This window comes from Caretta caretta, chromosome 1 (genome assembly GCF_965140235.1).
Source record: "Caretta caretta isolate rCarCar2 chromosome 1, rCarCar1.hap1, whole genome shotgun sequence".
NCBI lineage: Eukaryota > Metazoa > Chordata > Testudines > Cheloniidae > Caretta > Caretta caretta.
This window is the reverse complement of record NC_134206.1, coordinates 274946256-274971437: the sequence shown is the minus strand read 5'-3', so window position 1 is coordinate 274971437 and position 25182 is coordinate 274946256. Positions and strand designations below refer to the sequence as shown.

General features: G+C 41.8%; 1 long non-coding RNA gene across 1 annotated transcript in view; it reads left to right on the top strand.

The window, feature by feature from the left end:
* LOC125630582 (uncharacterized) overlaps positions 1-25182 on the top strand; it is a 49134-nt gene that overhangs the window by 4445 nt on the left and 19507 nt on the right. The window lies entirely within an intron of this gene.

The following is a 25182-nucleotide window of genomic DNA, read 5'->3' as shown; positions in this document are numbered from 1 at the left end:
AACAATTCTTCAGCCTCACAATTTCTGGATCCCCAATTCAACTATCTGAAATTCATTACTCTCATTGTGGGATTGCAGATTTGGGGACCAGGAATATAGGATTTTTTTCATCTTGAAATCCTGGGATTGTCAGTGCAGTAGTTTTAAGGTTGTGGCAAGCTGTGGGTATTTAGGATTGTAATCCTTAAGTGTTTGTAAAATAACATATATGCTAATATTTGTTTGGCTAGGTAGCCAGGCACCTTGGCAGCTGAAGTGCAGCAGTCTACACTTTTCCATTTTGATATTTAATTTTCACTTAACCATTATAATAATTGTAAGAGTCACTATAATTGTCTATTTACGCTTTATTCAGATCTCCCTGGGGGAAAATCAGCACTAAAGACAATGTAAAGTAATGTCATTTTTCTTCTTGTTTTGTGAAGGCAAAAGTGGAGAGATAAAGCAAAATTTTTCAGTGAACACATTGCTAATAGTTCATGTCATGCTATCTGATAAAAAAACAAATTCCTGAAGTGGACAAAGGGCTATACTAAGAAACTGGAAATCAGTGAAGAAGTTGAATGTTCCAGAATGATACCATGGTGTGAAAAGTCTTGAAAAAAAAACCACTCTTCAAAATCTGAAGCCTTTCTTCTGTTGAGTAGATCTAATCTCTATATCTGTTGAGTAGATTAATCTCTATATCTAGGAACAAAGAGTGTAGGCCATACTGAGCCTTGGGCTCCACTATAATCTTATGTTGGTGTAACTATGTCACTGAGGGGTTTTGAAATCCACACCCTGAGCAACATAATCATATCAGATTAACCCCCCCCCCCCCAATCACCCCGGTGTAGGCAGAGCTATGTCAACAGAAAGGCTTCTCCCATCAACATAACTGCTGCCTCTTCGGGAGGTGGTGCGTCTATGCCAATGGGAGAAGCTTTCACATTAGCGTAGGCAATGTCTTCACTAAGCACTTGTCATAAATATAAAGGGAAGGGTAAACCCCTTTGAAATCCCTCCTGGCCAGGGGAAAGCTCCTCTCACCTGTAAAGGGTTAAGAAGCTAAAGGTAACCTCGCTGGCACCTGACCAAAATGACCAATGAGGAGACAAGATACTTTCAAAAGCTGGGAGGAGGGAGAGAAACAAAGGGTCTGTGTGTCTGTCTATATGCTGGTTTCTGCCGGGGATAGACCAGGAATGGAGTCTTAGAACTTTTAGTAAGTAATCTAGCTAGGTATGTGTTAGATTATGATTTCTTTAAATGGCTGAGAAAAGAATTGTGCTGAATAGAATAACTATTTCTGTCTGTGTATCTTTTTTGTAACTTAAGGTTTTGCCTAGAGGGATTCTCTATGTTTTTGAATCTAATTACCCTGTAAGATATCTACCATCCTGATTTTACAGGGGGGATTTCTTCATTTCTATTTACTTCTATTTTTATTAAAAGTCTTCTTGTAAGAAACTGAATGCTTTTTCATTGTTCTCAGATCCAAGGGTTTGGGTCTGTGGTCACCTATGCAAATTGGTGAGGCTTTTTATCCAACATTTCCCAGGAAAGGGGGGGTGCAAGTGTTGGGAGGATTATTCATTGTTCTTAAGATCCAAGGGTCTGGGTCTGTAGTCACCTAGGCAAATTGGTGAGGCTTTTTACCAAACCTTGTCCAGGAAGTGGGGTGCAAGGTTTTGGGAAGTATTTTGGGGGGAAGGACGCGTCCAAACAGCTCTTCCCCAGTAACCAGTATTAGTTTGGTGGTGGTAGCGGCCAGTCCAAGGACAACGGGTGGAATATTTTGTACCTTGGGGAAGTTTTGACCTAAGCTGGTAAAGATAAGCTTAGGAGGTTTTTCATGCAGGTCCCCACATCTGTACCCTAGAGTTCAGAGTGGGGGAGGAACCTTGACAGCACTACAGTGGAGCAGCCACACCGATGGAGCTACAGCACTGTAAATGTAGACAAGCCCTTGCACTACGGGGGACATTATCCTGGGAAGCAGTGACTCTGAAAAGGATTTGGGGGTCATGGTGGATCATCAGCTGAACATGACCTTGCAGTGGGATGGTGTGCCCCAAAGAACTAATGCAATCCTTAGTTACAAAAACAGGAGAATCTTGAGTTTGAGTAGAGAGGTTATTTTGCCTCTGTATTTGGCACTGGTGCGACCACTCCTGGAATACTGTGTCCAGGTCTGGGGACCACAATTCAAGAAGGATGTTGAAAAATAGGAGAAGATTCAGAGAAGAGCCACTATAATGCTTAAAGTATTAGAAAACCTGCCTTATAGTGATAGACTCAAGAAACCAGTCTATTTAGCTTAAGATAGAGAGGGTTAAGGGGTGACCTTACAATCTCTAAGTATCTATATAGGAACCTATATTCTTCAGTCTATCAGAAAAAGGTATAACATGACCCAATGGCTGGAAGTTAAAGCTAGACAAATTCAGACTGTAAATAAGGTGAAAACTTTTAGCAGTGAGAGTAATTAAGCATTGAGACAACTTACCAAGGTTCACAATGGATTCTCCATCACTGACTATTATTATACAAGATTGGATAGTTTTCTAAAAAGATATGCTCCAGGAATTATTTTGAGGAAGTTCTGTGGACTATGTTATAAAGGAGGTCAGACCAGATGATAACCATGAACTCTTCTGGCCTGTGAATCTATGAATACTTTTGAATATCTATGATTGATAGTCACAAAACAATCCTATGGCTCTGGACTTATCAGTTTATTCTGAAACATTTCAGTCAGTCTTTAGACTGTCTCATGATACTGAAACAGCCTTAATGTAGTGATTGACCTCCATATACTAATGGATAATAAAAAACTACCGTGACTGATTATGATGAGTCTTTCAATTGCCTTTGATACCATTGGCCATCAGGTATTGTTGATAAAACAGCAGTCCCTGGTGGTCTGAGGTCTCAAGGGTGGGGAGTGTGATGGAATACACAAACTTCATACTGGGCCTGAAGGGTTTAAAAGGCAATACTAGGTCCAGGTACTTCCCTTGCTCCCAGCCCCAGTCCTGTGGTGCATGCTCCGGCTAGAGCCCCATCCATCCCCCTCCCCTGTCCCCTGACTGCCCCCAGAACTGGGCAGGAGGGTCTTGTGGGCCACCGTAGTGGGTGCCCACCCTTACCCTAAGAGCCAGAGGGACCTGCCAGGGGGCGAGGTGGGGAGTCCCGGTGGTGCTTACCTGGGGCAGCTCCCAGGAAGCATCCGGCAGGTTCCTCTGGCTCCTAGGGACGGGGTAGCGTAGCTAGCGGAGGAGCAGGGGGAGCGGCTGCTCCCTCCACTGATCACATCAAAAGTGGCGCCTTAGGTGCTGACTCTGTGAGTACTCAAGCCCTGGAGCACTGACAGGGAAAATTTGGTGGGTGCAGAGCACCCACCAGCAGCTCCCCGCCCTGCGCCTGGCCCGAGCTCACCTCTGCTCCTCCTCCGCCTCCCTGGGCCTGAGTGCGAAGCCGCAGCTTGCTTCTCAGCCCTCCCAGGCTTCCCGCACGAACAGCTGATTTGCAGGAAACCTGGGAGGGGGGGGAAGCAGAGTGGGGCAGCATGTTCAGGGGAGGAGGCGGAGGCGGAGGCGGAGCAGAGGTAAGCTGGGGCCGGGCGCGGGGCGAGGAGCTGCCGATGGGTGCTCTGCACCCACCAAATTTTCCCCATGGGTGCTCCAGCCCCGGAGCACCCAAAGAGTCAGCGCTATGGTGCCACTTTTGGCCAGTTGTTAAATTTAGAAGCCCTTTTAGAACCGGTTGTCCCTCATGGGGACAGGGTATGGAATGTCCTCAGCCACACCGCCACGCAGTCTAGAGCACTGGGCAGGCTGGCGGCTCTCGCAGCCGCGCTGCCTGGCAGGAGCTTGCAGCCCCACCGCCCAGAGCGCTGGTGGCACGGCAAGCTGAGGCTGTGGGGGTGGGGGGATAGCAGGGGAGGGGCCGGGGCTAGCCTCCCCAGCCGGGAGCACAAGGGCTAGGCAGGACGGTCCCTCGGGCCGTATGTGCCCACCCCTGCACTAGGACATAGGTGTTAGAAGTAGGAGTGCTTTTCATCAATACAGGGTTTACAGTTTGGTTCAATGGGTCTCAGCATCCCCACTATACAAATTGTTCCAGCATCCCTGCTGCAGGATCTATACTACCTGCCTATGAATTTCCAGGTTGAGTTTACAGTGCTGGTATTGACCTATACAATCTGTAGATGGTTTATCTATCTACTTGAAAGACTGCCTCTCTCCTGGTGTCATATTGCTGCAGCTGAGAACTGAGGGGCTCAAACTGAAAACAGAAGGGGGCTGCTGGCAGTGTTCTCTGCTAGGATGCCTGTCCTTTGGAATGTGCTGTTCCCCGCATGGCATCCCCTGTCTGAAATAGCCTGAATGTGTTGACCTTGAGGGTATACTGCAAGGCTCATCTTTTAAGGGACCTTTTAGGGAGGGAAAGGCTGTTTGTACGGCGATGTTTAACAACAGGTGGGGTATTTTTGCTGCAATTTGTGGCTCATTTAATTTTTATTGTATTTTATGGGATTGCTGCTGCTGCTCCTTCTCTGGTTTATATTAGTGGTGTTTTTAATTCATTATCAAGGCTGCAAGGAATGGAAGGTGGGACATATCTTGTGGTCTTACACATGTAAAAAAATAGCTAAATTATGGGGGTGGGGGAGAAAAGATCGCCCTATATCCTCTTCAGCCCAATCCAGCCTCCTTTTACATGACAGAATTGAACTTCATTCTAAATTACTGTAACACATAGTGGTCTCACTTGAAGTAGTGTCTTTTAAAATGTGTAATTAGATTCTGTGATTTGAATAGTTTCTGTCCCTCAGAATGATTTCTGATTCACATTATATTTAAATGAACATATGCAACAGAGTTTATATTACGTTTTCTGCAATACACTCTGTATTACATACGTAGGGACAAATCCTGAAAAAATTGTTATTAATGGGAATAGTGCTGAGCATAATGCTTAATTCCACAGACACTGACACTTACTTGAGGCATGACTTTGAACACAGCTTTTCTGTGACTGTTTCCTCACTTGTAAAATAAAGTTAATAGTACTAGTCCATTTTATACATTGGTTTGAGTTCCTCAGGTGCTATATGAGTGCTAAGTATTATTTTTGTTATACATAATTATGCAGGACCATGCACATTATCACATCCTCAATTTTGATTTCACTGAAAATAACTGATTCTGTGTTTACTTTCTACTAAATACAGTATTCAGATTAAATATGTACATGATTTAATAATCCCAGATAAAAAGACTAAACCAAACCAGCAAAATAAAGGTCAGGCCACAAAACCTCCAGGCCAGACTCATAAATTATAATAAAGGCTAATCAGTAAAACTCCAGACAGAAACATCTATTGTTGAGGATTGGTTATAATTTATGAGTTTGAACTGGAGGATTTGTGTTGCCTGACAGTGTTGCAAGTGATATGATCTAACATTTACTGAGCATAATTCAAATACTGGTGTGGGGTGGGGTGGGGGGGAGGGATAGGGAGATTGGGTGGAGGTGGGGGCTTGTTGGACAATTTATATGCATTATTCCTCTCTCTTTTTTTTCTGTCTCATCTTCCATTCCTTTCTAACATCCTGTTGCTGAACACATGGGAAAGAAGTATAAGCACTGGAAGAGGTATTTTTTTCTATATGTGGTTTCTATAGCTTTGTGCTGTACAGTGCCACTCCTGATAGGGTTAAAACACATTAGTGTGAGTGACCTTTACTTTAGTAGCACTGTTCGGCTGTGTTTAAAGTTTGACTGCAGTCAGGGGAAAAGCCATTTCTGCTCCTTCTCAGAGTGCTTTACAGAGTGGATTGGTTTAAATCAGCTATTTAAATCACTGTTTTTAATCCTGGTTTAAATCAGTAAGCAGGAAACCTTGATTCAAATTGTCAGTTTTGATAATGTTTTGTATTTGTACTTTTTAGTTACTTTCCTAAAGAAAAATTGATTCTCATTCATGAGTAACCAATAAAACATGTTTGTAACTAAATACAGTCTTTACATTTTTTTGCTTCTTTTAGCTAATATAGAGGATACAATATATTTATACACATAGATTTAAGCAGTTCTGTAGCTTTGCTTGCATTTATTCAGATTCTTAATTTTTACTTTTTAAATTATCTTAGCAAATGGTGAATGATGTGTAACCCTTCTGCCCGATGGAGCCGACAGCAACCAGGGCCGGGTTCAATATGTAGGGGTTCCTTTTCAACAATACAACACAGAACGAGCTCAAGCCCCCATCCAGTGACCTTGGAAAATTACACACCATCCCTGGGCGCCTCTGAGAGGCAATACTTCCCCACTCACAAATACAGAATCTGAGTGTAGAAAAGAAACTTTTAAGGAAAGGAGGGAAGTCACCCAATTAGAGAAAATGCCACAAGTGGGATTCATAATCATAAAACTGTGAGCAGGACACCCACCCCAACGTGTGGGGCAGTGCCTTCTGCCTCATCTTCTTGAGCTCTACAACCAACAGTTCCTATTCTGTGCCCCTTTCTGCTCCCTCACCATACCCCACTCAGAGTGGTTGTCCTTGGTCTGTGAGGACCTGGGGTTCAGAGGTGCATCTGTGTGAGTTTTCCTCCCACCCGGAGAAGAAGGCACCTTGCTTGAGCACTTGCTCTGTCTGTCTACCCCACCACCCATGGTTCCTCTCCGCTGACCACCCCCGCTAGCCGCAATTCCTCTCTGCTGGCCAGCTGCTCATTTTGCTTACCACCTCGTCAGTCACTCGTTCGCCAGCCGACTGTCAGTCATCTTCTGCTGCCACCTGCCTCTCTGCTGTGACCGCTGCACATCAATCTCTTAGTGATTTTCAGCTCTTTGTAGACTGGGCAGAAACACTGCCCTACCACAAGTCATTTCAGCTCTCATTTGAACACTTTAACATAACAAAAGGCTCCTAATGAAGCCTATTTATCTCTGTCTTTGAACAGTGGGGAGGAACAGGTCAAACCAGACTGGGGACCCTTGGGGAGAGTCCACACCTCCTGGGGCACCTGTCCTGCCCTGCCCCACACTTTCACAGGGGTCTGGCATTCGAGCCCTTGGCTTAGCAAGTTCCTTTCAGCTTCGGGTGACCCCTCAATTGGGACAAGGTCAGCACAGTTCTGCTCCTCTTTAGTCATACAGTGAAGATAACAACATTTTACTCCCCGTGCATTCAATACTAAAATGATTTGTAACCCAACACCAGCCAAAGTTGATCACTTGGAGCTACACAATTCCTGTCTGCTAGATACTTATGAAGAGTAGGTGTGTTCATGTAAATACAGTTTGCTCCTGAAGTCTTTCCCCTCCTGAACTAGCTGTCAGGGGTAGTTCATTCAGATACTACTTACAGATGCATTTCTTACTAAATGATCAATTTTTACTTGTTCTTTGTGTCAAGTGCTGTTTGGATTAAAATTCAATTAAATAAACAAAACCAGCATTTTAATTTTATTAATAAACTGTCCCTAAAAGTGCTAGATACTTAATAAAAAAGTTTATCAAAACATGTTACATTTAAAACTAACCCATTTATTAAACAAATGAAGCATTTTCTTTGATTAATGAAGTGAACTAATTATTTCTGGTCACCGTGTCCATCAAAACTCTAGAATTAGTAGGTCTGATCCTCACACCTAATTTTTGTTCAAAGGTTAGAAGTAGGAAACAAACTTGCCTGCTTTTTCAACTACCGGTTGGTTTCTTAACTTTGAATGTACCAGTTATTATATTGAACTACAGTAGAACCTCAGAGTTACAAACACCTTGGGAATGGAGGTTGGTTGTAACTTTGAAATGTTCATAACTCTGAACAAAATTGTATGGTTCTGTCAAAAGTTTACAACTGAACATTGACTTAGTACAGCTTTGAAACTTAACTAAGAAAAATGCTGCTTTCCCTTTATTTGTTTAGTAGTTTACATATAGCACAGTACACATACTGTATTTGCTTTTTTCCCCTCCTCTGTTGCTGCTGCCTGCTTGTGTACTTTCGGTTTCGGTTCCAAATGATGTGTGTGGTTGACTGGTCAGTTCGTAACTCTAGTGTTCATAACTCTGAGGTTCTACTGTAGCTGAATAAACTGAAATGAAGAAAATATTCTTTCTGTACCTTCAGAAAAGGCTATTGCTGTCAAAAGCTGGTTAAGCACTTCAAACTCTGGTTGCAGGTGCTTAGCCAGTGACTTCCAGCAGTTCAGTTGTTTGACTTTCTTTAAAACTTACAAAAATATATTAATCAGTATATAATTGCTGCATTTAAATGACTTTAATAGATTATAATAAGTTTCGGTCATACTATAGGTTGTCACTTTCAAATTGAATTTTAAATGGCTTTAGTTTGAAAAAGTGAACCTGTATTAAATTAAAACCAATTTTATTTTAAACAAAAATAACCAAACACATTTTTAAAAAAATCATTGATTTTTATCCCACCCCGGTGCTTTAACATTATCAGGAGTAGTACAGTGAGTGAAAGCACATCCAGAGAGCACTTGATCTACTAGTCAGAGAACCAGGGAGGTAGATAAGCTAGGCCACAAGCCAAGATGACATGCTGCAAGCATAGGCTTCAGATACTGATGGGGGAGGAGGGGATGATTGGCACAGTTGTGGCTTTCAGTTGCTAGGATCAGGTTGGTTGATGGGGTTGAAACTTGGAGATGGACAAATCATCAGAAAAAATATATTTCTAAGACCAGTGCTTGGTTTCAGGACCAGTAAACATCTCGATTTGTACAGGTTGGCCAAATTATTTGTTTGCTATTAAGTTTAATTAAACTGGAGCTTCAGTGTATGAGTGTCACTTAATTTACTGCAATATTTTTATATTGAATGTTAATGATGTCAGTTTTCAGTAGTTTTACAACACTTAATCTTTGTCCCTTGGCAATGGTCCCAACTCACAGCAAAATGAGATATTGTTGAATCCACGCTGCTCATCTTACAAGCATTTTTTCTTTTCATATCCAAGTAAAACTATAGCACTCCAATACAGTCAACTTATTTTTGTAATTTTTCTAAGTCTGTTTGATTTTAAAATTCTGACGACTCTAGCTGCTGGCTTACTGTAGACCTCACCGCAGTGAGCAAACAATTGTGGATAAAAAGGGAATACTCTTAAATTTATTATATCTAGTGATTCTATGTGGGCACAACAAACGCAAACAAACAGCTTAAATGATCTCAAGCTAATAAATGGCCTCTGAATCAGCAGTGTTCAACTTTAGAAGATCTCTGGGGAGCTCACTACAAAAAGAGCAACCATCCAGTTTGTATGTAGCATCTTCCACAGCCCCACAGATGCACAGTGGATTGCCCTGGATGCCCCAGGCATGGCTGGCCTTAGTACAGCCCACCACACCACACCTGAATCTGTTAAACTGGATTCAGAGGTGGCATGGGAGCCCAAAGCCAGGGAGCTGTTCATCCAACCTGATGATGATGTAGGAGTTCCAGGTAGTGGCAGAGGCTCTTCCCATTCTCTCTGCCATAGTGGTCTGATAGTATCAGCTGGATGGACAGTGTGCAGCACTGTTCAGTTAAGATTTCTGCTACACAGTCAGTGGTGGAATGCATTCTATGTATTTCTGAACAGTGGCAATTGTGACAATTGTTGTACCTTAAAGATCTGTTTGTTGGCTGCATTCTGATGCTGGATGTTAGGTGGAGAAATATTGGCTAGGACTGGTAACTACAAGTTCTGATGGCTTCAATTCTTCAATGATTCTCATGGTATGATTAAGCTGTGTCTACTAGTCCAATGTGGGCAGAGTTTAACCTAACTGGGACACTGTATTTGCCACTGCGTATCAGAAAGAGTCCCAAACTACTCAGTGTTTGCTCACTGGGTCCCCAGGAGCATAAGAACAGTTTGTTCAGGAGACAGTTTCAGTTCTTGATCTCTTGGGATACTTTAATGAGATAAAAAGAAAAGGAGTACTTGTGGCACCTTAGAGACTAACCAATTTATTTGAGCATAAGCTTTCGTGAGCTACAGCTCACTTCATCGGATGCATCGGATGAAGTGAGCTGTAGCTCACGAAAGCTTATGCTCAAATAAATTGGTGAGTCTCTAAGGTGTCACAAGTACTCCTTTTCTTTTTGCGAACACAGACTAACACGGCTGCTACTCTGAAACCTTTAATGAGATAGTATTTGTATGTGAGGATGCAATCTAGATATACTGGCTTTGAATCATGTGCTAGCCCACTGACCATTCAAAAAGACGTTATTCTCAGGTTGGCTCTGAGCATGATGTAAGTGGAAGGATGTTGATATGATCTTTGATGCACTTGGTTTCAGTCTCCCTTTCTTGAAACAGTCACAGAAGGCAGTCGTATCATTGTTCTGGTTCTCTTCAGCCTTTTGGAAGTCAGTCCGTTGAGGTCAAGCAGCTATCACATGAACCACTTGCGGATGCTGTTCGGTAAGTCATTGATGAATATATGAAATAAAATTGGTGCCAGAACCGAGTCTTGTGGGAGTCTGTTTTCCTGGAATCTCCAGGTGCTGGTTTTTGGCCCAGAGCCACCTGAAAACGCCTACCTCAGAGCAGCAGTCCAGTTGCCACGACAACTCATTTAAGAAAAACTCTTGACATCTTATACAGCGTGCCAGTATTCCAGATGTTGTCAAAGGCTGCTGAAAAGTCAAAAATGACAGCTCCAATTTTCTTCTTTTGAAATCCATTCTCAGTGTATGTAGTAAGTGTTAACATTTGATCACAGGTGCTTCAGTTTGGTTGAAAACCTGCCTGCATATCACTCAAAAGTGATTCTGTCATGGGTGTAGATCTTTGTACGATCATCTGCTCCCAGAGTTTGTAGCTATAACTCAGGAGTGATATTCAGCGATAGGTGGCTGCTAAAGAGTGGTCTCTACCTAACAAAGCTATTAAATGATATTGAAAGCATAAAAGAGAGATTAAATGGACCAGGATGGATTTGATTTAAATCAAAATTATTTAAGTCATGATTTAAATCACTAACCAGGAAGACTCAGTTTAATCATAGATTTCTACATAAAAGTGCATTCTTGTTGGCTGTTATAACCTTAATGCATATTCTTCATAACTCAGAGATAGATGTAGGTTTTATTTTTAGAAGGTACACACTAGACATTTTTAAAGTGATTTATTTTGAAAATGTTTCAAATTAGTTTAACAAGTATATCAGAAAATGAATGATTGTTTGGTTATTTCTTTTACCAAAGGTAATTGAAGCAGATATTTATGAAGTCATTGGGAGATGAACCATCTCCAGTTCAACAGGTTAATCATTAATATTTGGAGGAATTTCTGGCCATGCTGTATTAGGAGGAGAACATCACCAGACAGACATTTAAATTGTTTTATTTAACTAAAACAACAATGTTATGTATTCTGGATTTTTTTCTTCAACAGCAAACGTATAATATTTTAACAAAACAAGCATATGCATTTTTGAATTTAGTTAAACGTTCAAGTTTTTTAAAAACAGGTTTGTTTTTGTTAAAATTATTTTTAACTAAAATCATTAAATGAAATATTAAAAAAAAATTAAATCAACTATGTCAGCCAGGTCAATATGTGAAACTTTAAAATATTGGCTTCTGCAGCTAACTCAGTGGTCTTCACCTTCATTTTTCTGTTTATTCATAATTTGGAAAAGAAAAACAAGCTTTCCTGCTTTTTCAGGTCCCAAACAATTTCTCAATTTGGAATGAATTAGTCCAAAGGAAGAAAATATTCTTTCTACATCGGCAGAAGAAGCTTCTGCTGTTAAAAGTGAGATTATCACTTCAACAGTCTCTGAATCCAAGTGCTTAAGTGACTTCCACCACTTCACTGGTGTGACTTTCTTTAAAACATCAGCAGCAAACATATATTTCTTGAATGGTTCACCCTTAGCTCTGAATTTTATTATAGTTGGCATTATGGAGGGCTGATTGCTGGATGTCCATTTCATAGCCAACTCTTCTTCTTCAGCAGTTAAGGTTTGACCCTGGTACCAAGTATTGAGAATATTTGCAAGAAAATGAGCTGGAGATAGTGCTTGTCCCATTTGTTTTTTTAATGCTCGTAATTTAACTCTGTCATTGCATATTTCTCTTTTTAAGATCTCACTCAGTTCCTTCCAAATTTCAACAGTGTCAGCAATAAAACAGCTATTTAGAATCATAGAATCATAGGATATCAGAGTTGGAAAGGACCTCAGCAAATCATCTAGTCCAACCCTCTGCTCCCCACATTTTGTTCAAGACTACAGAAATAAGCTTTAGGGTACTCAGCATGTGTTCAACGTTTCTCTTAAGCCCAATGTTGAGAACTTTGGCTGTGACAGTGCCATATATTTTTTCACAATTTTGTTCACAAACTGTCATTAGATTAGGCCAGTTCCTGATATAGTGCTCAAAACAGTTCACTACTGAGTTCCATCGCACGTCTTGTGGGAAAGTTAGCTTGGTTCCTCCCACTTTTGTCAGAGCAGCTGCTGTAAAGTGCTTGTTACAGAAGTATTTTGCAATTTCAACAACATTAACCTTTATTTCTGGAACACTAAAGTCTTTTGCTAGGAGATGCATCAAATGAGCACTGCAGCTGTATGTTATTAGCTTGGGACTCTCTTCACTCTCTTCTAAATAATTTCTTCTCATCTTGGATACATTTGCAGCATTGCCTGTGACCAAGCTGCGTACTAGACATTTGAATTTTTTTTCACATTTTGTTATAGCTTTTACTGCTACTGCTTGTAAGTATTCTGCTGTGTATGCATTTTCTGATGTATCAATTGTTTCTGTAAGAAAGACATTTCCTCCTTCTTCTGTCACACAAGCACATACAACAGGATCATTGTGGACATTGCTCCACCCATCAAAACTCAGGTTAACAATTTTACCCTCTAGACCTTTTGCACACTGCTCAATGTCTCTTTCATACACTTTATCCAGCAATTTGCCTGTGACATCTGCTCTGTTGGGTGGGCTGAATCCTGGTATTAATGACTGAACCATGTTAATGAAGTGTGGTTTCTCAATCATATGGAAAGGAGAGTTTGTTGCATAAACAAACTGGGCAATTTTTTCATCAGGTACCGTTTTTTGTTATCTGCTGGTTCTTATCACAAACTTAATTATGGTTGTTTCTGGATGATGGAGATTTTTTTTTCTTTTTGCTACAGGTGATATCCCGTGGCTATACATGATGTGACTGAAACACTATCATTGGCAGATAACTCTGAAACTATAGAAAATGATGGTGATCTTGAGGGTGGATAGTCTTCCGAATCCTGGATGTTGAGGATGATTTCTCCTAAACAAAATAAGTCAATGCAGTTATTTAATTATTATTACCACAATAGTTTAGTATTTAGTATCATTTAGTATTACTCATTGACACTCAGTACTACTTCAAAGGTGAAATTGTAAAAGGAAGATCTGCTAATTTAGCTATTTATTATCACAACTGCATCTAAAATGATAGTACTATAGAGTAACAACTATATTTTTTGCTCAAACATGAGAATTCAAGAATAGTCCAGAAGGAAGACAGGCAATCCTTAAGAAAGAAGTATGAAATAAAAAAGTTTACTAACCTGAAGATCCTGCATGTTCAGACATGTTCCTTTCATCATCTTCAATGTAGCTTCCTCCTGACAAGGAACACTTCTCATGATGTTGTTTCATTCGGTCAATCAGGCCTTGCATTTCTTTGTTGCACTGTTTGCATTTTGCACACATCCCTGTTTTACCCAGAGGTAGAGGAACTTCATTAAAATATTTCCAAACTAGGTCTCTTTTATGGCCTGCTGCCATTATAGGTTTTCCCTTCCAGTGAGAGAATGGTATGGTAGATCTCAAATCAATGAAGGCTATACTCAGAAAGACCTCAAGACTTTTGGAATATGCTGCTCAAACAGTTTCACTTTTGTTTCTACTGCCTGTCCCTCCCTTCTCACATTTATCTCCAGACTTCTTCTCCCTGTCTGTATTCCCTGTATTCTCCCTGTATGTATTCCACCCCCAACAATCTTCTATTAATTGAACTTATTGAAACTTTGCACTTTTAGAGAGAGGTAAGGGATTGACTCTGTGTACACAAATTTGCAGAGGGACTATAGGGCTGAGGTCTGTTATTTCTCACCTCTACATATTATTTATTTATTTATTTATTTATTTAAAAACATGTATGCTGTTAACAGGCTTGTCATCTCTGGAGACACAAATCCACAGTTTGAGAACTGCAAAACTAAACATCTCTGATGATATCTTCTAGACTAAGCACTGAGTCCCAATGGGTAGATAGACAGATTAACCTAAATAATCTATACAGAAGCCCCTGGAACCCCATAAGATTGGGTCTCTGATCCGTAAACTATTGGAACTCATTTACAAAACTTTTCTTAAACATTACATGAATATATTGTCTCATAATATAGAATTAGAATTTATAACCCCTATTCCATGATCAGATATCTTTGAGTTGCAATGTATCTTAATTAAAGCTATCTTTAGATAGTTTTTTTCCTCAAAAAGCATTTTATCAAAAAAAATCCAATTTAAATTTAAAACATCTGATTTTTTTTTTAAATCATTGATTTTTATCCACCCTGAAATGGACTAATGCCTGACCTTGCAAAAGTTGAAACTTTCTGCAGATGCCTCAGTCACTGGATTCTTTTCCAAGGGTGTTCCCGGGCTAGGCCCTTGCACTCACCTAGACATCTGCTCTGCGATGTCCAGGTGTTCCACCAGGCCGGTGCAGTCATAAGAGGCTGAACAGTCTACTCCTTTGGGGGTTGTCAGCAAACAGAGAAAGAAATTAACACGAGTGAATTGTCCCAAGGATGAAGCAAGGCTCTTTTTTCAGAGTGCTCGTGTTCAGCTGTGGCCCCAACTAGGCTCACAGGCTAATATGTCAACTTGATGAGGAGCTTCAAATGTTTTTTAAGTTAAAAAAGACAGTGGTCACTCAGGGTATACACTTCTGGTTTTCCCATTTAATTCAGCCTAGATGTTGCATATTTGATCTTTCAAATCTACACAAGGTCTTTAGCATCATCAACTCTCAGTAAAGTCAATGGGAGTTGAAGATACTCAGCACCTCAAAGTTTGGCCCATTAACATCAGTGGAAGTTGAGGGAGTTCAGTGCTATTTAGGAATTTCCTCATAGAGCATCAGGAATGACAGTGAGGGAACAAGACTCATTACTTTCAGAGGCTTGCCAGCTTCTAATTCAAAGAACAAAACCACTCCAAACACGGCTTCTCTAGAATTTCAGTTTAAAAGTAGTACATGTCAGAAGACCAATAGAGAATGACCTCAGGGAACAAGCAGGTAGACTGTTAGGCCTAATTCTGCAAGAGTGCGAACTTTGAAAAAAGATTGTCATAATAATCTGAGAATTTGGGGTTTCTGGTGGGAGCTGAGAGGGGCAAACCCCTGGAATTCACACCCTGGTTTCTCACAGGGATTCTGGACTTTCCAGAGGATTATGCCTTTGTAGAATTGTAGATTATGCCTGTAGGTGTGCCCCGGGGATAAACCAAGAGCTAGTATTGTCAATTTCCTGAAATTTATTGTTAGTGAGCTTGTTACGCAGAAAGCTAGAGAGAGGAGAGAACTGTGGTGGGCAGGGATTTTCCTACACCCCTCCTATGGGTGTGTTTATCCCCCCTGAATTTCCCCCAAACCCCCCCCCCCCCCAGTTTTGTGAACTAGTTACATGCAGTGTTGCCAATTTAGTGATTGTTTGGAAATTTGAATTGAAATTGAAACATTAATACACACTTTAAAAGCATATAAAGTGTACCATAAAATACGTGTATCTGAAAAAGTATAATAGATTTTAAAAGTATGAACATAGACTAGCTTCCTTATACAGCTGTTGTTTTTATGACCATGTCAATGCATTCATTTTGGTAATGTTGGCCAACCTAATAATTTCAAATTATGATTTGTAAGCAAAGTCTAAATGAGCTCTCCCTGACAGCCAGTGATGGGCTGGGGGGAAAGCCTTCAGGACCAGATTGTATTTACATTCACACCTAATCTACCTAGGTATCCAGCAAATAGAGCTGTGTTGCCCAAGTGATAGATTTTGGCTGGGGTTGGCTTACAAATCACTTGAATGTGGGGGGTAATGAAATGTTGTTATTCTTATTGTATGAGTAAAGGGCAGTAGAATTGTACTTAGTGTGCTAATTGAGGGCATCAAGAGAGAGGGTGGGGACAGGTGTTTTGCTTGATGGTCTGCCTGAGTCACAGATACTATTTGACCTGCCCCTCTCCACTGTTTAAAGACAAAACTGGTTAGGCTTCGTGAATAGTCTTTTGTTCTGTTAAGTGACCACTACAGCTGAAATCAGGTCTAAGTGCTTAGACCTGCTGTGGGACAGTGTTTCTGTGGAAGAGACGGCCCAGCCTGCACTAGCAGCCAGGTTCCTCCACTCAGCTGAAATCACTGAGAGCTGGGTGGAACCTCAAGAGACCAACTCGCAGAGGTCACAGTGGCAGGTGGCAGCAGAAGGTGACGGCGCAGGGCCATTGGCAACAGAGCGATGGAGTGAACGGTGGCACCACAAACAACAGTGGCCAGAATGAACAGTGAGCAGCTGGAGGAACGAACAGGGTGTCTTCTTGCTCCCCACCTGGGAGGTGAACTTATGTGAAAACATCTCTGAACTCTGGGTCTCCACTGACCAAGGACTACACCGGTGAGTGTTAATGAAGCTGTTACACAACACAGTTCATGCGAACAAACATGGCTGTGGCATTATCCTTTCTATTTAGGCAAGAAATACCACACATTACAAACTGGAGGCCAATGTTAAGTGCATTGTCACTTGTTCATCCTGAAGTTGAACACTGGACACTGGTTCCGAACCAGCAAATGCTCACTGTCACTGCAAGAAACTCAACTGACTGGCTACAAGCATGTGGTGCAACAGTGAAAGACTCAACAGTTGAAAAAGTGAAGAGCTCTCTCACCGCATTCAGAAAATTTGCATACATGGCTGATGAATGCACCAGTGCAAATGGTCATAAAGTATTAAGCCATTGTGTATGCTATCTTGATGTCAGTGGTAGGCCAGTACATGCATTTCTAGATGTTCAAGTTATAGAAGACAGATTGATTGCATCTGTGACAACCCACATCTTAGAAGAGTTAAATGCTTGTCAATTGGACCCCAAACAGATGGTTGCTTGTGCATTTGATGGAGCTGCAAACTTCTCCGGAAGACATGGTGGAGCACAAGCTTTGCTCAGAGAAAAGTGTAACCTTAATCTCTCCTATACACACTGCAGAGGCCATCTACTCCAACTAGCGCTAGTACGAGCTGCAGACTCTTCAAAAGACATTTAAAAAGCTATAAATGTAATGTCTTTATTATATTCTTTTTTCAGCAAGAGTCAAAAAAGACTGAATATCTTGGAAAATATAGAAGATACACTGGGACTGAAGTTCAAAGTAGTTCAACCTGGGAAAACCCTTTGACTTTCTCATGAGCGATCCTTGGCTGTTTTCTTAAAATTATTCCAGCCATTATTACTGGCTTTGGAAAGTATCTACCAAGATGGGTTTCAGAGAAGCAGCCATGTTAGTCTGTATCCGCAAAAAGAAAAGGAGTACTTGTGGCACCTTAGAGATGAACAAATTTATTTGAGCATAAGCTTTCATGAGCTACAGCTCACTTCATCGGATGCATTCGAAAGCTTATTCTCAAATAAATTTGTTAGTCTCAAGTTGCCACAATAACTCCTTTTTTTTTTACCAAGATGGGATGGATCTAAGTAGTGAGGCTGGTGGATTACTTTTGCTACTACATTCAGAAAAGACTATTGCCAACCTCTGTCTTGTAAGTCTACTGTTGAAACCACTTGGGTCATTAAACAATACCATCTAGGCATCTGCTACAACAGTAGTAGATCTTTGTCCAGCAATAGAAGCTACATTTGGATCAATCAGAGAGCTATCCATTGAAAAAGTACTGGAAGAAGCAAAGACTTCAGTCCAGAAGTTGACTAATGAAGGCATTTATATTGAATCCTTAAGTGAAGAGGACAAGAAGTGTTTGTTAAGACAACTGAAAAAGTACACAGACTTGATTCTTAAAAATCTACAACACTGACTTCTAGATTCTACTCAACCTCTACGTAGCTTTTACAGATGCCTGTCTTTTATAAAACACCGACAGTTGAGTGGAGTGAGGTACTATCAGCAATGGGACTGCCATGTGCTCAGGACAGAATAGAGAATTTGAACACAGAGTGGAATATCATACGACGAATGAATGAAGGTTTGACTTCAACTTATTTTTTATCATCACCAGTGGCTCAACCCGATCTTTATGCTATGTTTCCTGGGCTGAAATGAAAGAAGTTGGAATTCATCTCTTGCTACTCCCAGTCACAACAGCTACAGTTGAGCGTTCTTTTTCATCATTGAATAGAATTTTGTGTTTTGAAAGAAGTTGCCTTCTGCCTGATCATGTGAACGAACTAATGAGCATATCAGTTGAAGGAATGGAAGTACCGGACACATGAGAAGCCACCAAAGATGAATGCATTGCATTCAAGAAGTTCATTAACAGAGTTGCGCAAAATTATAACAAGAAACCAAGAAGGATGTAGATGTAGTGCTTCATAGAAGGCTTAAGTAGCCAACTTTAATTTGTGATGATTTTAAAATCTAATAAAATGGTCATGAAACATTTTTCAGTTTTTACTATGGTGCCATACAGCCCACCTTCACCCTCACGGTCTCACCCCGCATCGGCTTGACCCCCCCCCCTTGTAAATTTGAACACCCCCCCTCCTAATTTCAATTCCTGGGGAAAACACTGTGGGGTGCTTTGAATGCTAAGATCATGATTTTTCAGACTCTCACTAGAGATGTTGAGTGCAGGACTGCCTTTAATAATTCAAGAAACATGGCAAAAAGGCCTTAAATACTTATTATATGGAGTTTTCAACTATGTCTCATGTAAAGCACTGAGAGGAGACCATGATTGGTAAAAGTCTCAAAAGGTAGAAAACTTGTTTAATGGGCTACAACAAGATTAGCAGCCTCTTCTCACTACATGCTTGTGTTTAAAACAAACAAACTACATTTGTGATCTCTAATGAACTCCTAACAAATTTAACTATCTGGAACTAATGGCCTGTGGATTCAATTTCTCTCCCTATTTCCTTTTTTCTGTTGGGCTCCTAGAATTCTAAATGTCTAATGTGCTCTAATTTGCCAACCCATGGGGGGAAAGTACTGCAATTTACCTTACCAAAGAGAGAGCACAGCAGATCAACATCTGGCCAAGATTGCATCCTGTTCTTTTCTAGCTCTCTTCAGGGACAATCCATTAGGTGCCATAATCCAATTCAAGACATCTTACCCTTTGAGTACTCCTCAGTGGCTAAAACACCCTGTTTAAATTATATTGGCTCGCTACCTAAGGAGGAAGATTTGAGATTCTTGATCTTCAGCTGCTTCATCATTGTCAGGAAGCCCAGCTCCCGCAATGTAAAATCCAACACAGATTATGCCGGAATTTCGCAGTAGCTAGACTGAGTACTACCAGGATCCTGGAGTAAGGTTTTTTAAATGGATTGTGCACATTGTGAACATAATGGATTATTAGTGTCTGATCTTTCTTCATTGGTGCTATAGCCACAGCCCCATTCCCTGGCCAATACAGAGGGTTGCAGTGAAACTCTGGTGTGGTCACATTGGTTGAAAGAACAGATTCTTTGGGTATACTTATTTCCTGACAGTGCTGTTTGAAATGGTTTGATCAACTAGTCATAATGTAGAATGCATTCAGTGACTTTCTGTGCATACAGCTGAATGTCTGTCTTCTATGCTCTGCATGGTATTTAAACTTGACCGCTTTCCCCTGTATCACCCACCTCTCCTTTCTTCCTTCCCCCATTGAGTTGCTTACAAGCCAGTGTTGATAAAATGTCAGATGTTAACAAAATATGTATGAGGTATACACTGGACTCAAAGAACTGCAAGTATATCCACTGAATCTTTTTTAATAAGTGTTATAGTTTGGTTTGCGTATAGTTGGGATTGTGTATATGGCCTGGTCCATGTATCTGCTGAACTTCTCTCTGTTAAAGGATACCCTGCAGGTATTGTTGTCTCAATCCTTGCCTACCTGGCTGAGGACTTGTTGTGCTTGATACTATGGTGTATATCAGTGGGCTGGCCCAGGCAAAATATTAAGATTGTCAACCTTCAAGTACCCTGGTTGTTGGACTAATACTTGAACATTACAACTGAATCTTGGGGTTATTTTCGTCTCAGGGGTGCTGTGGAGGGGGAGGACTGGTGAAGGTTATCTTTCCACTGTTCTCTTATAACTTTTTAACTGTATAAAATACCCTTGTGCACAGTCTGTTCTAGTGCTAAGTAGTCAATTATTCTGACAATTAAGCGTGTCTTCTGGAATGAGAGGGGACTAAATAGTCCATTTAAGAGAGGGGTAAAAATATACTTGATGCTTAAAAGAGATCAGATTGAATTGGTCATGCTCCCAGCAGAGACACATTTGATAGAGACTGAGGTTGCTAAACTGCAAAGAGACTAGGTTGGGCAACAGCCCCTAGCTGATATAACTCCAAGGATACTGATACTAGGACAGATAAAATGGTAGATCTAATATTGAAGACTGAACTGAGAATTCAACAGTTGTTTTAGCTATTACCTATACGCCCTAATTGTGACAAACCTAATACTTTCCATGTCTGTCTTGCTGACCTGAATGATGTGGGACATTGCACCTTTGTCATTGCTGTTGATTTCAGTGAAGTAGTGGATCCAATTCTGGACCAATCAGCATACATTTCCCTCTCTCTCTCACGGTAGGAATTCCAGAATGTGTCAGGTGATCCAGATTTGAGTCTGCATGAAATTTGCATGCTGTGTAATCCCACAGCCAGAGATTATTCTTTCTTTTCTACAGTATAGTCCAGCTGGTCTCAACTAGGTTGCTTTATAGTAACCCATGATTAATTTGGATTACAGCATTGGAAGAACTGCTGCAAGATCATGCACATGTACTTATTTCTTTGGCCCTCATTGGGCATACTCCTCTTACCAAGTTAAGTACCTCTTTACTCTCTGATCCTGCATTTTTAGCATACCTACAAAAAAGAACTTGAAAATTTTGAGACTAATGCTCCAACTATTCCCCATGTCTCAGTTCTCCTTCAAGGAGTGTTCCTGTGAGTGCTCCACTTCAGGTGAATGTGTGTCCCAGTGCCTTTAATTGGAGAATTTCAGTAGCAGTGCTCGTCTGGGTCACGCATGCGCTCTCCCCATCTCAAGCCGTTGTCAGTGCCTATCTAGCACTACACGGATCACCTCCCAGCAGGAAAGGCAGCGCTTAAAGCCTGGTGAACTGGCCATGGTTTGAACTGTAGCGAGTCTGCCATAAGGGTGAACAGACACTATCTAAATGGTAATCAAATGTGGGTAAAGAGCAGGGAAAAAATTAAGAGGAGAAAGGATTAACTAAATCTAACAAGAGTACTAAATAGGCTATTCTAACACTAAAGCTAACTATCAAGTGTAACGCTGCTGGGAGCTCCATCTCAGGCCAAAGACAGTTGAGAAGGAACAGAGAAGGGTCTGGTCCTATCTTTGATGGACACTCCCAGTGTGTCCGGTTCCTTGGTGAGATACGCGTCCCACAAAATTTCTCTCACTGCCGCAACTTAAAGGCCCGTGCCAGGAAAGTCAGAGAACTGAAACTCAGACGTCTTCTAATGGAGAAATCATTGCACTTGGCATCCGACCCCAGACAGCCAACTTCCTCTGGACACTGGTCTCCGATGACCCCTTCTGAAAAACAGATTTCCCCTCCTCACAGAGGAAGGCTCCATCCTCTAGAAAAGCAGCAAGGAAATGGGCATCACCTTCTCCTCTGAAAGAGCCACCAAAAAAGAATGTCTCCAGCTCATTCTATGTCCTTGGTACCAACTGTGCCACACGAAGTACATACAAGGCACCGGGATCCTCCGGTACCATGCGTACCGAGAAAGCTAATGACCCCAAGCAGGCAGGCTTGGAGTTGAGAGCCAAAGGGAAGCCTATCTCCACCACGGTACTGACGGAGCCACCTAAACATGTGGCACTGATGGACTCTCCACAGGCTACAACGCCACCTTCAGCTCTCATAGCTGAGAGTGCTCAGACGTTAGCACCAATGCCTACAATTACAACGGCACCATCAGCACTGATCGCCTCCAGTTCCTTCACCACAAAGACTTACTTGTGTCATCAACACCAGACTCACCACTCTTCGGCACCAGTGTTATTCCAGTATGCACAGTACCATGTCAACCCACCTTGTCTCTGTCCCCTCCATTTCCAGCAAGGATGAAGATGATGACAAGGAGGGTGCTTACTCACCACACCACTTCTCTCCCATCCAAACTAGTTGGACATTAGGTCCACCTGTACAGCCCAAATATCACCACAGGGCTGACACCCTGACATGGTATGGGCAACTATGGATTACACCATTCCCTACTGGGACCCCTGGAGGGCATACAGGAGACAATACCCAGGCCCCTGAGCTCCTACAGAGTGAGGAATAGATCTCTCCCACCACCCTCTGTGGCTGCACCATCAAAGCCCCCTGAGGAGAGTTTTGAAGAACAGAAAGAGACCCTGGTACAAGAAACTACCCCAGCAAACAACATTTCCTCTTCTTCCCCAGATGAGGCCATAATGCCTCCACCACCCACAATTGCAAATGATTTCAAACACTTCCAGGAGCTGTTCAAAAGAATTGCTGATTCCCTAGAGGAGGTTCCAGAGTCCCAACATAAATTACTAGACATTCTGAAAATCTGCAAACATCATCTTCATCAAAGATGGCACTTCCAGTAAATAAACCACTTATGGAACTGGCTAAAAACATATGGCAGATCCTGGCAGTAGCTAGACTGAGCCACTTACTTGCAAGAGAGCAGACAAAAAAATATTACATCTCCTCAAAGGGGATGGACTTTTTATTTTCTTACCCTGCACCAAACGTATTAGTGGTTGACACCATCAGTGAACAAGGCAGACAACACCACTCCAGATCCACCCCCTATGACAAAGAGTGGAAATGGTTAGCCCTCTTTGGCTGCAAAGCCTATTCATCGGATGCTTTTCAATTTCTGATTCCCATTTATGCTGCACTGATGGTGAAATATGACTATATAAATTATTCTAAACTGTCAGACTTTATTGAACACATACCAGAGGACAAAAGGGAACAATTCAAAGAGATCATCGTGGAGGGCCATCTCCTAGCTAGAACTGCCTTACAGGCATCTCTAGATGCGGCAGACATGGCGGAATGTTCCCCGGCTACAGCCATAGTTATGTGTCGGGCTTCGTGGCTTCACCTATCCAGCTCCCCAAGAGAGGTACAATCGACTGTGGAGGATCTCCCCTTTAACTCTCAGAAGTTGTTTGCTGTCAAGACCAACAAGTCCCTTTACACCTTGAAGGCCTCTAGGGCGACCCTTCGCTCCCTTGTCATATTCACACCTGCACAGAGAAAAAAACAGAAATACTCTTCAACCCAGTGTGCAAGATCTGTTCCATATGCCCAACAATAGAGACAATATGATACACAAAGCACAGACAGAGACCTCCAAGGCATCAACCACTTTCGGCTCAATCACTGGCATCCCAGCAACCCTCTGCAAAGCAACAATTTTGAGGGTTTCATCAAAGACCCAAGAGACCTCCCCCATTCCTCAATGCTGACACCATTACTGATCATCCCCCATTTTGGACACCATCTGACCCTTTTCTACTCAATGTGGAAGACCATCACCATGGACAAATGGGTTCTTTGATACCGTTCACCTCCATCCTCCCTCCCTGTCCCTCTTCAGGGACCCCTCTCATGAGCACCTTCTACAGCAAGAAGTAAACCACTTCTTACATTTGAGCGCTTTGGAACCTGTACCATCACAACACAGAGGGAAGGGTTTTTATTCTCACTGCTTCTGAACCCAGAAAAAGTATGGAGGATGGGAGACCTATTCTCAACCTCAGAAAACTCAATAAATTCATAAGAGTCCAGTGGTTCAGGATGGTCACATTAGCAACAAAAATACCAGCACTGGAACAGGGGAGACTGGTTCTAGGCCCTCGATCTTCAAGATACCTATTTCCATGTAACCATACATCCCGCTCACAGGAGCTTCCTCAGATTTACTCTGGGGACAGAACATTTCAGTTTTTTGACAGCACTGCAGATGTTCTCCAATATTTTTGCAGTAGGGACAACATACCTCCACAAGCAGGGGGTAATAATATTTCCCTATCTGGATGATTATCTACTAAAGGTCCCCACCCAGGAAGATGCCCTGGATATTACTCACAAGCCAATCTCCATATTTTCATGGCTGGGACTGCAAATAAATGTACAAAAATAAACGCTGACACCCATATGAAACTGGACTTCATTGGGGTCCAGCTCGATGCCCTGGAGGCCAAAGCATCACTACCACCAAACAGATTAATCACAGTAGTCAATCTGATCTCAACAGTACTGAACAGCTCACAGATATCTGCAAGGACCTGTCTGCAACTGTTAGATCATATAGTGGTATGACATACAAGGCTTCACATGTGCTGCATTCAGGCTGGCATGGTGTTCCTTGTCTCTGTTTGCCAAAATCTGGGAATGGGCAACAGAGGATGGATCACTTGATGCTTATCTGTTCTGTTCATTCCCTCTGAAGCACCTGGCTTTGGCCACTGTCAGAAGACGGGATACTGGGCTAGATGTACCTTTAGTCTGACCCAGCATGGCTGTTCTTGTGTTCTAAGTCATCTTGGTAGCCCCACGTGGCCCAGGCTAACTTGGTACTCGTACCTGTTGAGGATGGTGGTATGTACACTGTGCATTCTTCCCCTTCTGCCAAACCTTCTGTCATAGGATGCCAGAGAGGTTTAACACCCAAACCTGGAGAGGCTTCACCTGAGAGCATGGCTCCACCATGGTTCCATCATGACAAAATGACCTGCTCGGAAGATGTGAAAGACATATTATTAAACAGCAGAAGGACAACCACACATAATGCTTGCTTGCTGTGACAGGGTCAGGCCAGATGGCTACAGGAGAGTGATGGAAGGCAGATATATTAGCCCCAGATTAAGCAGGTCCCTTTTC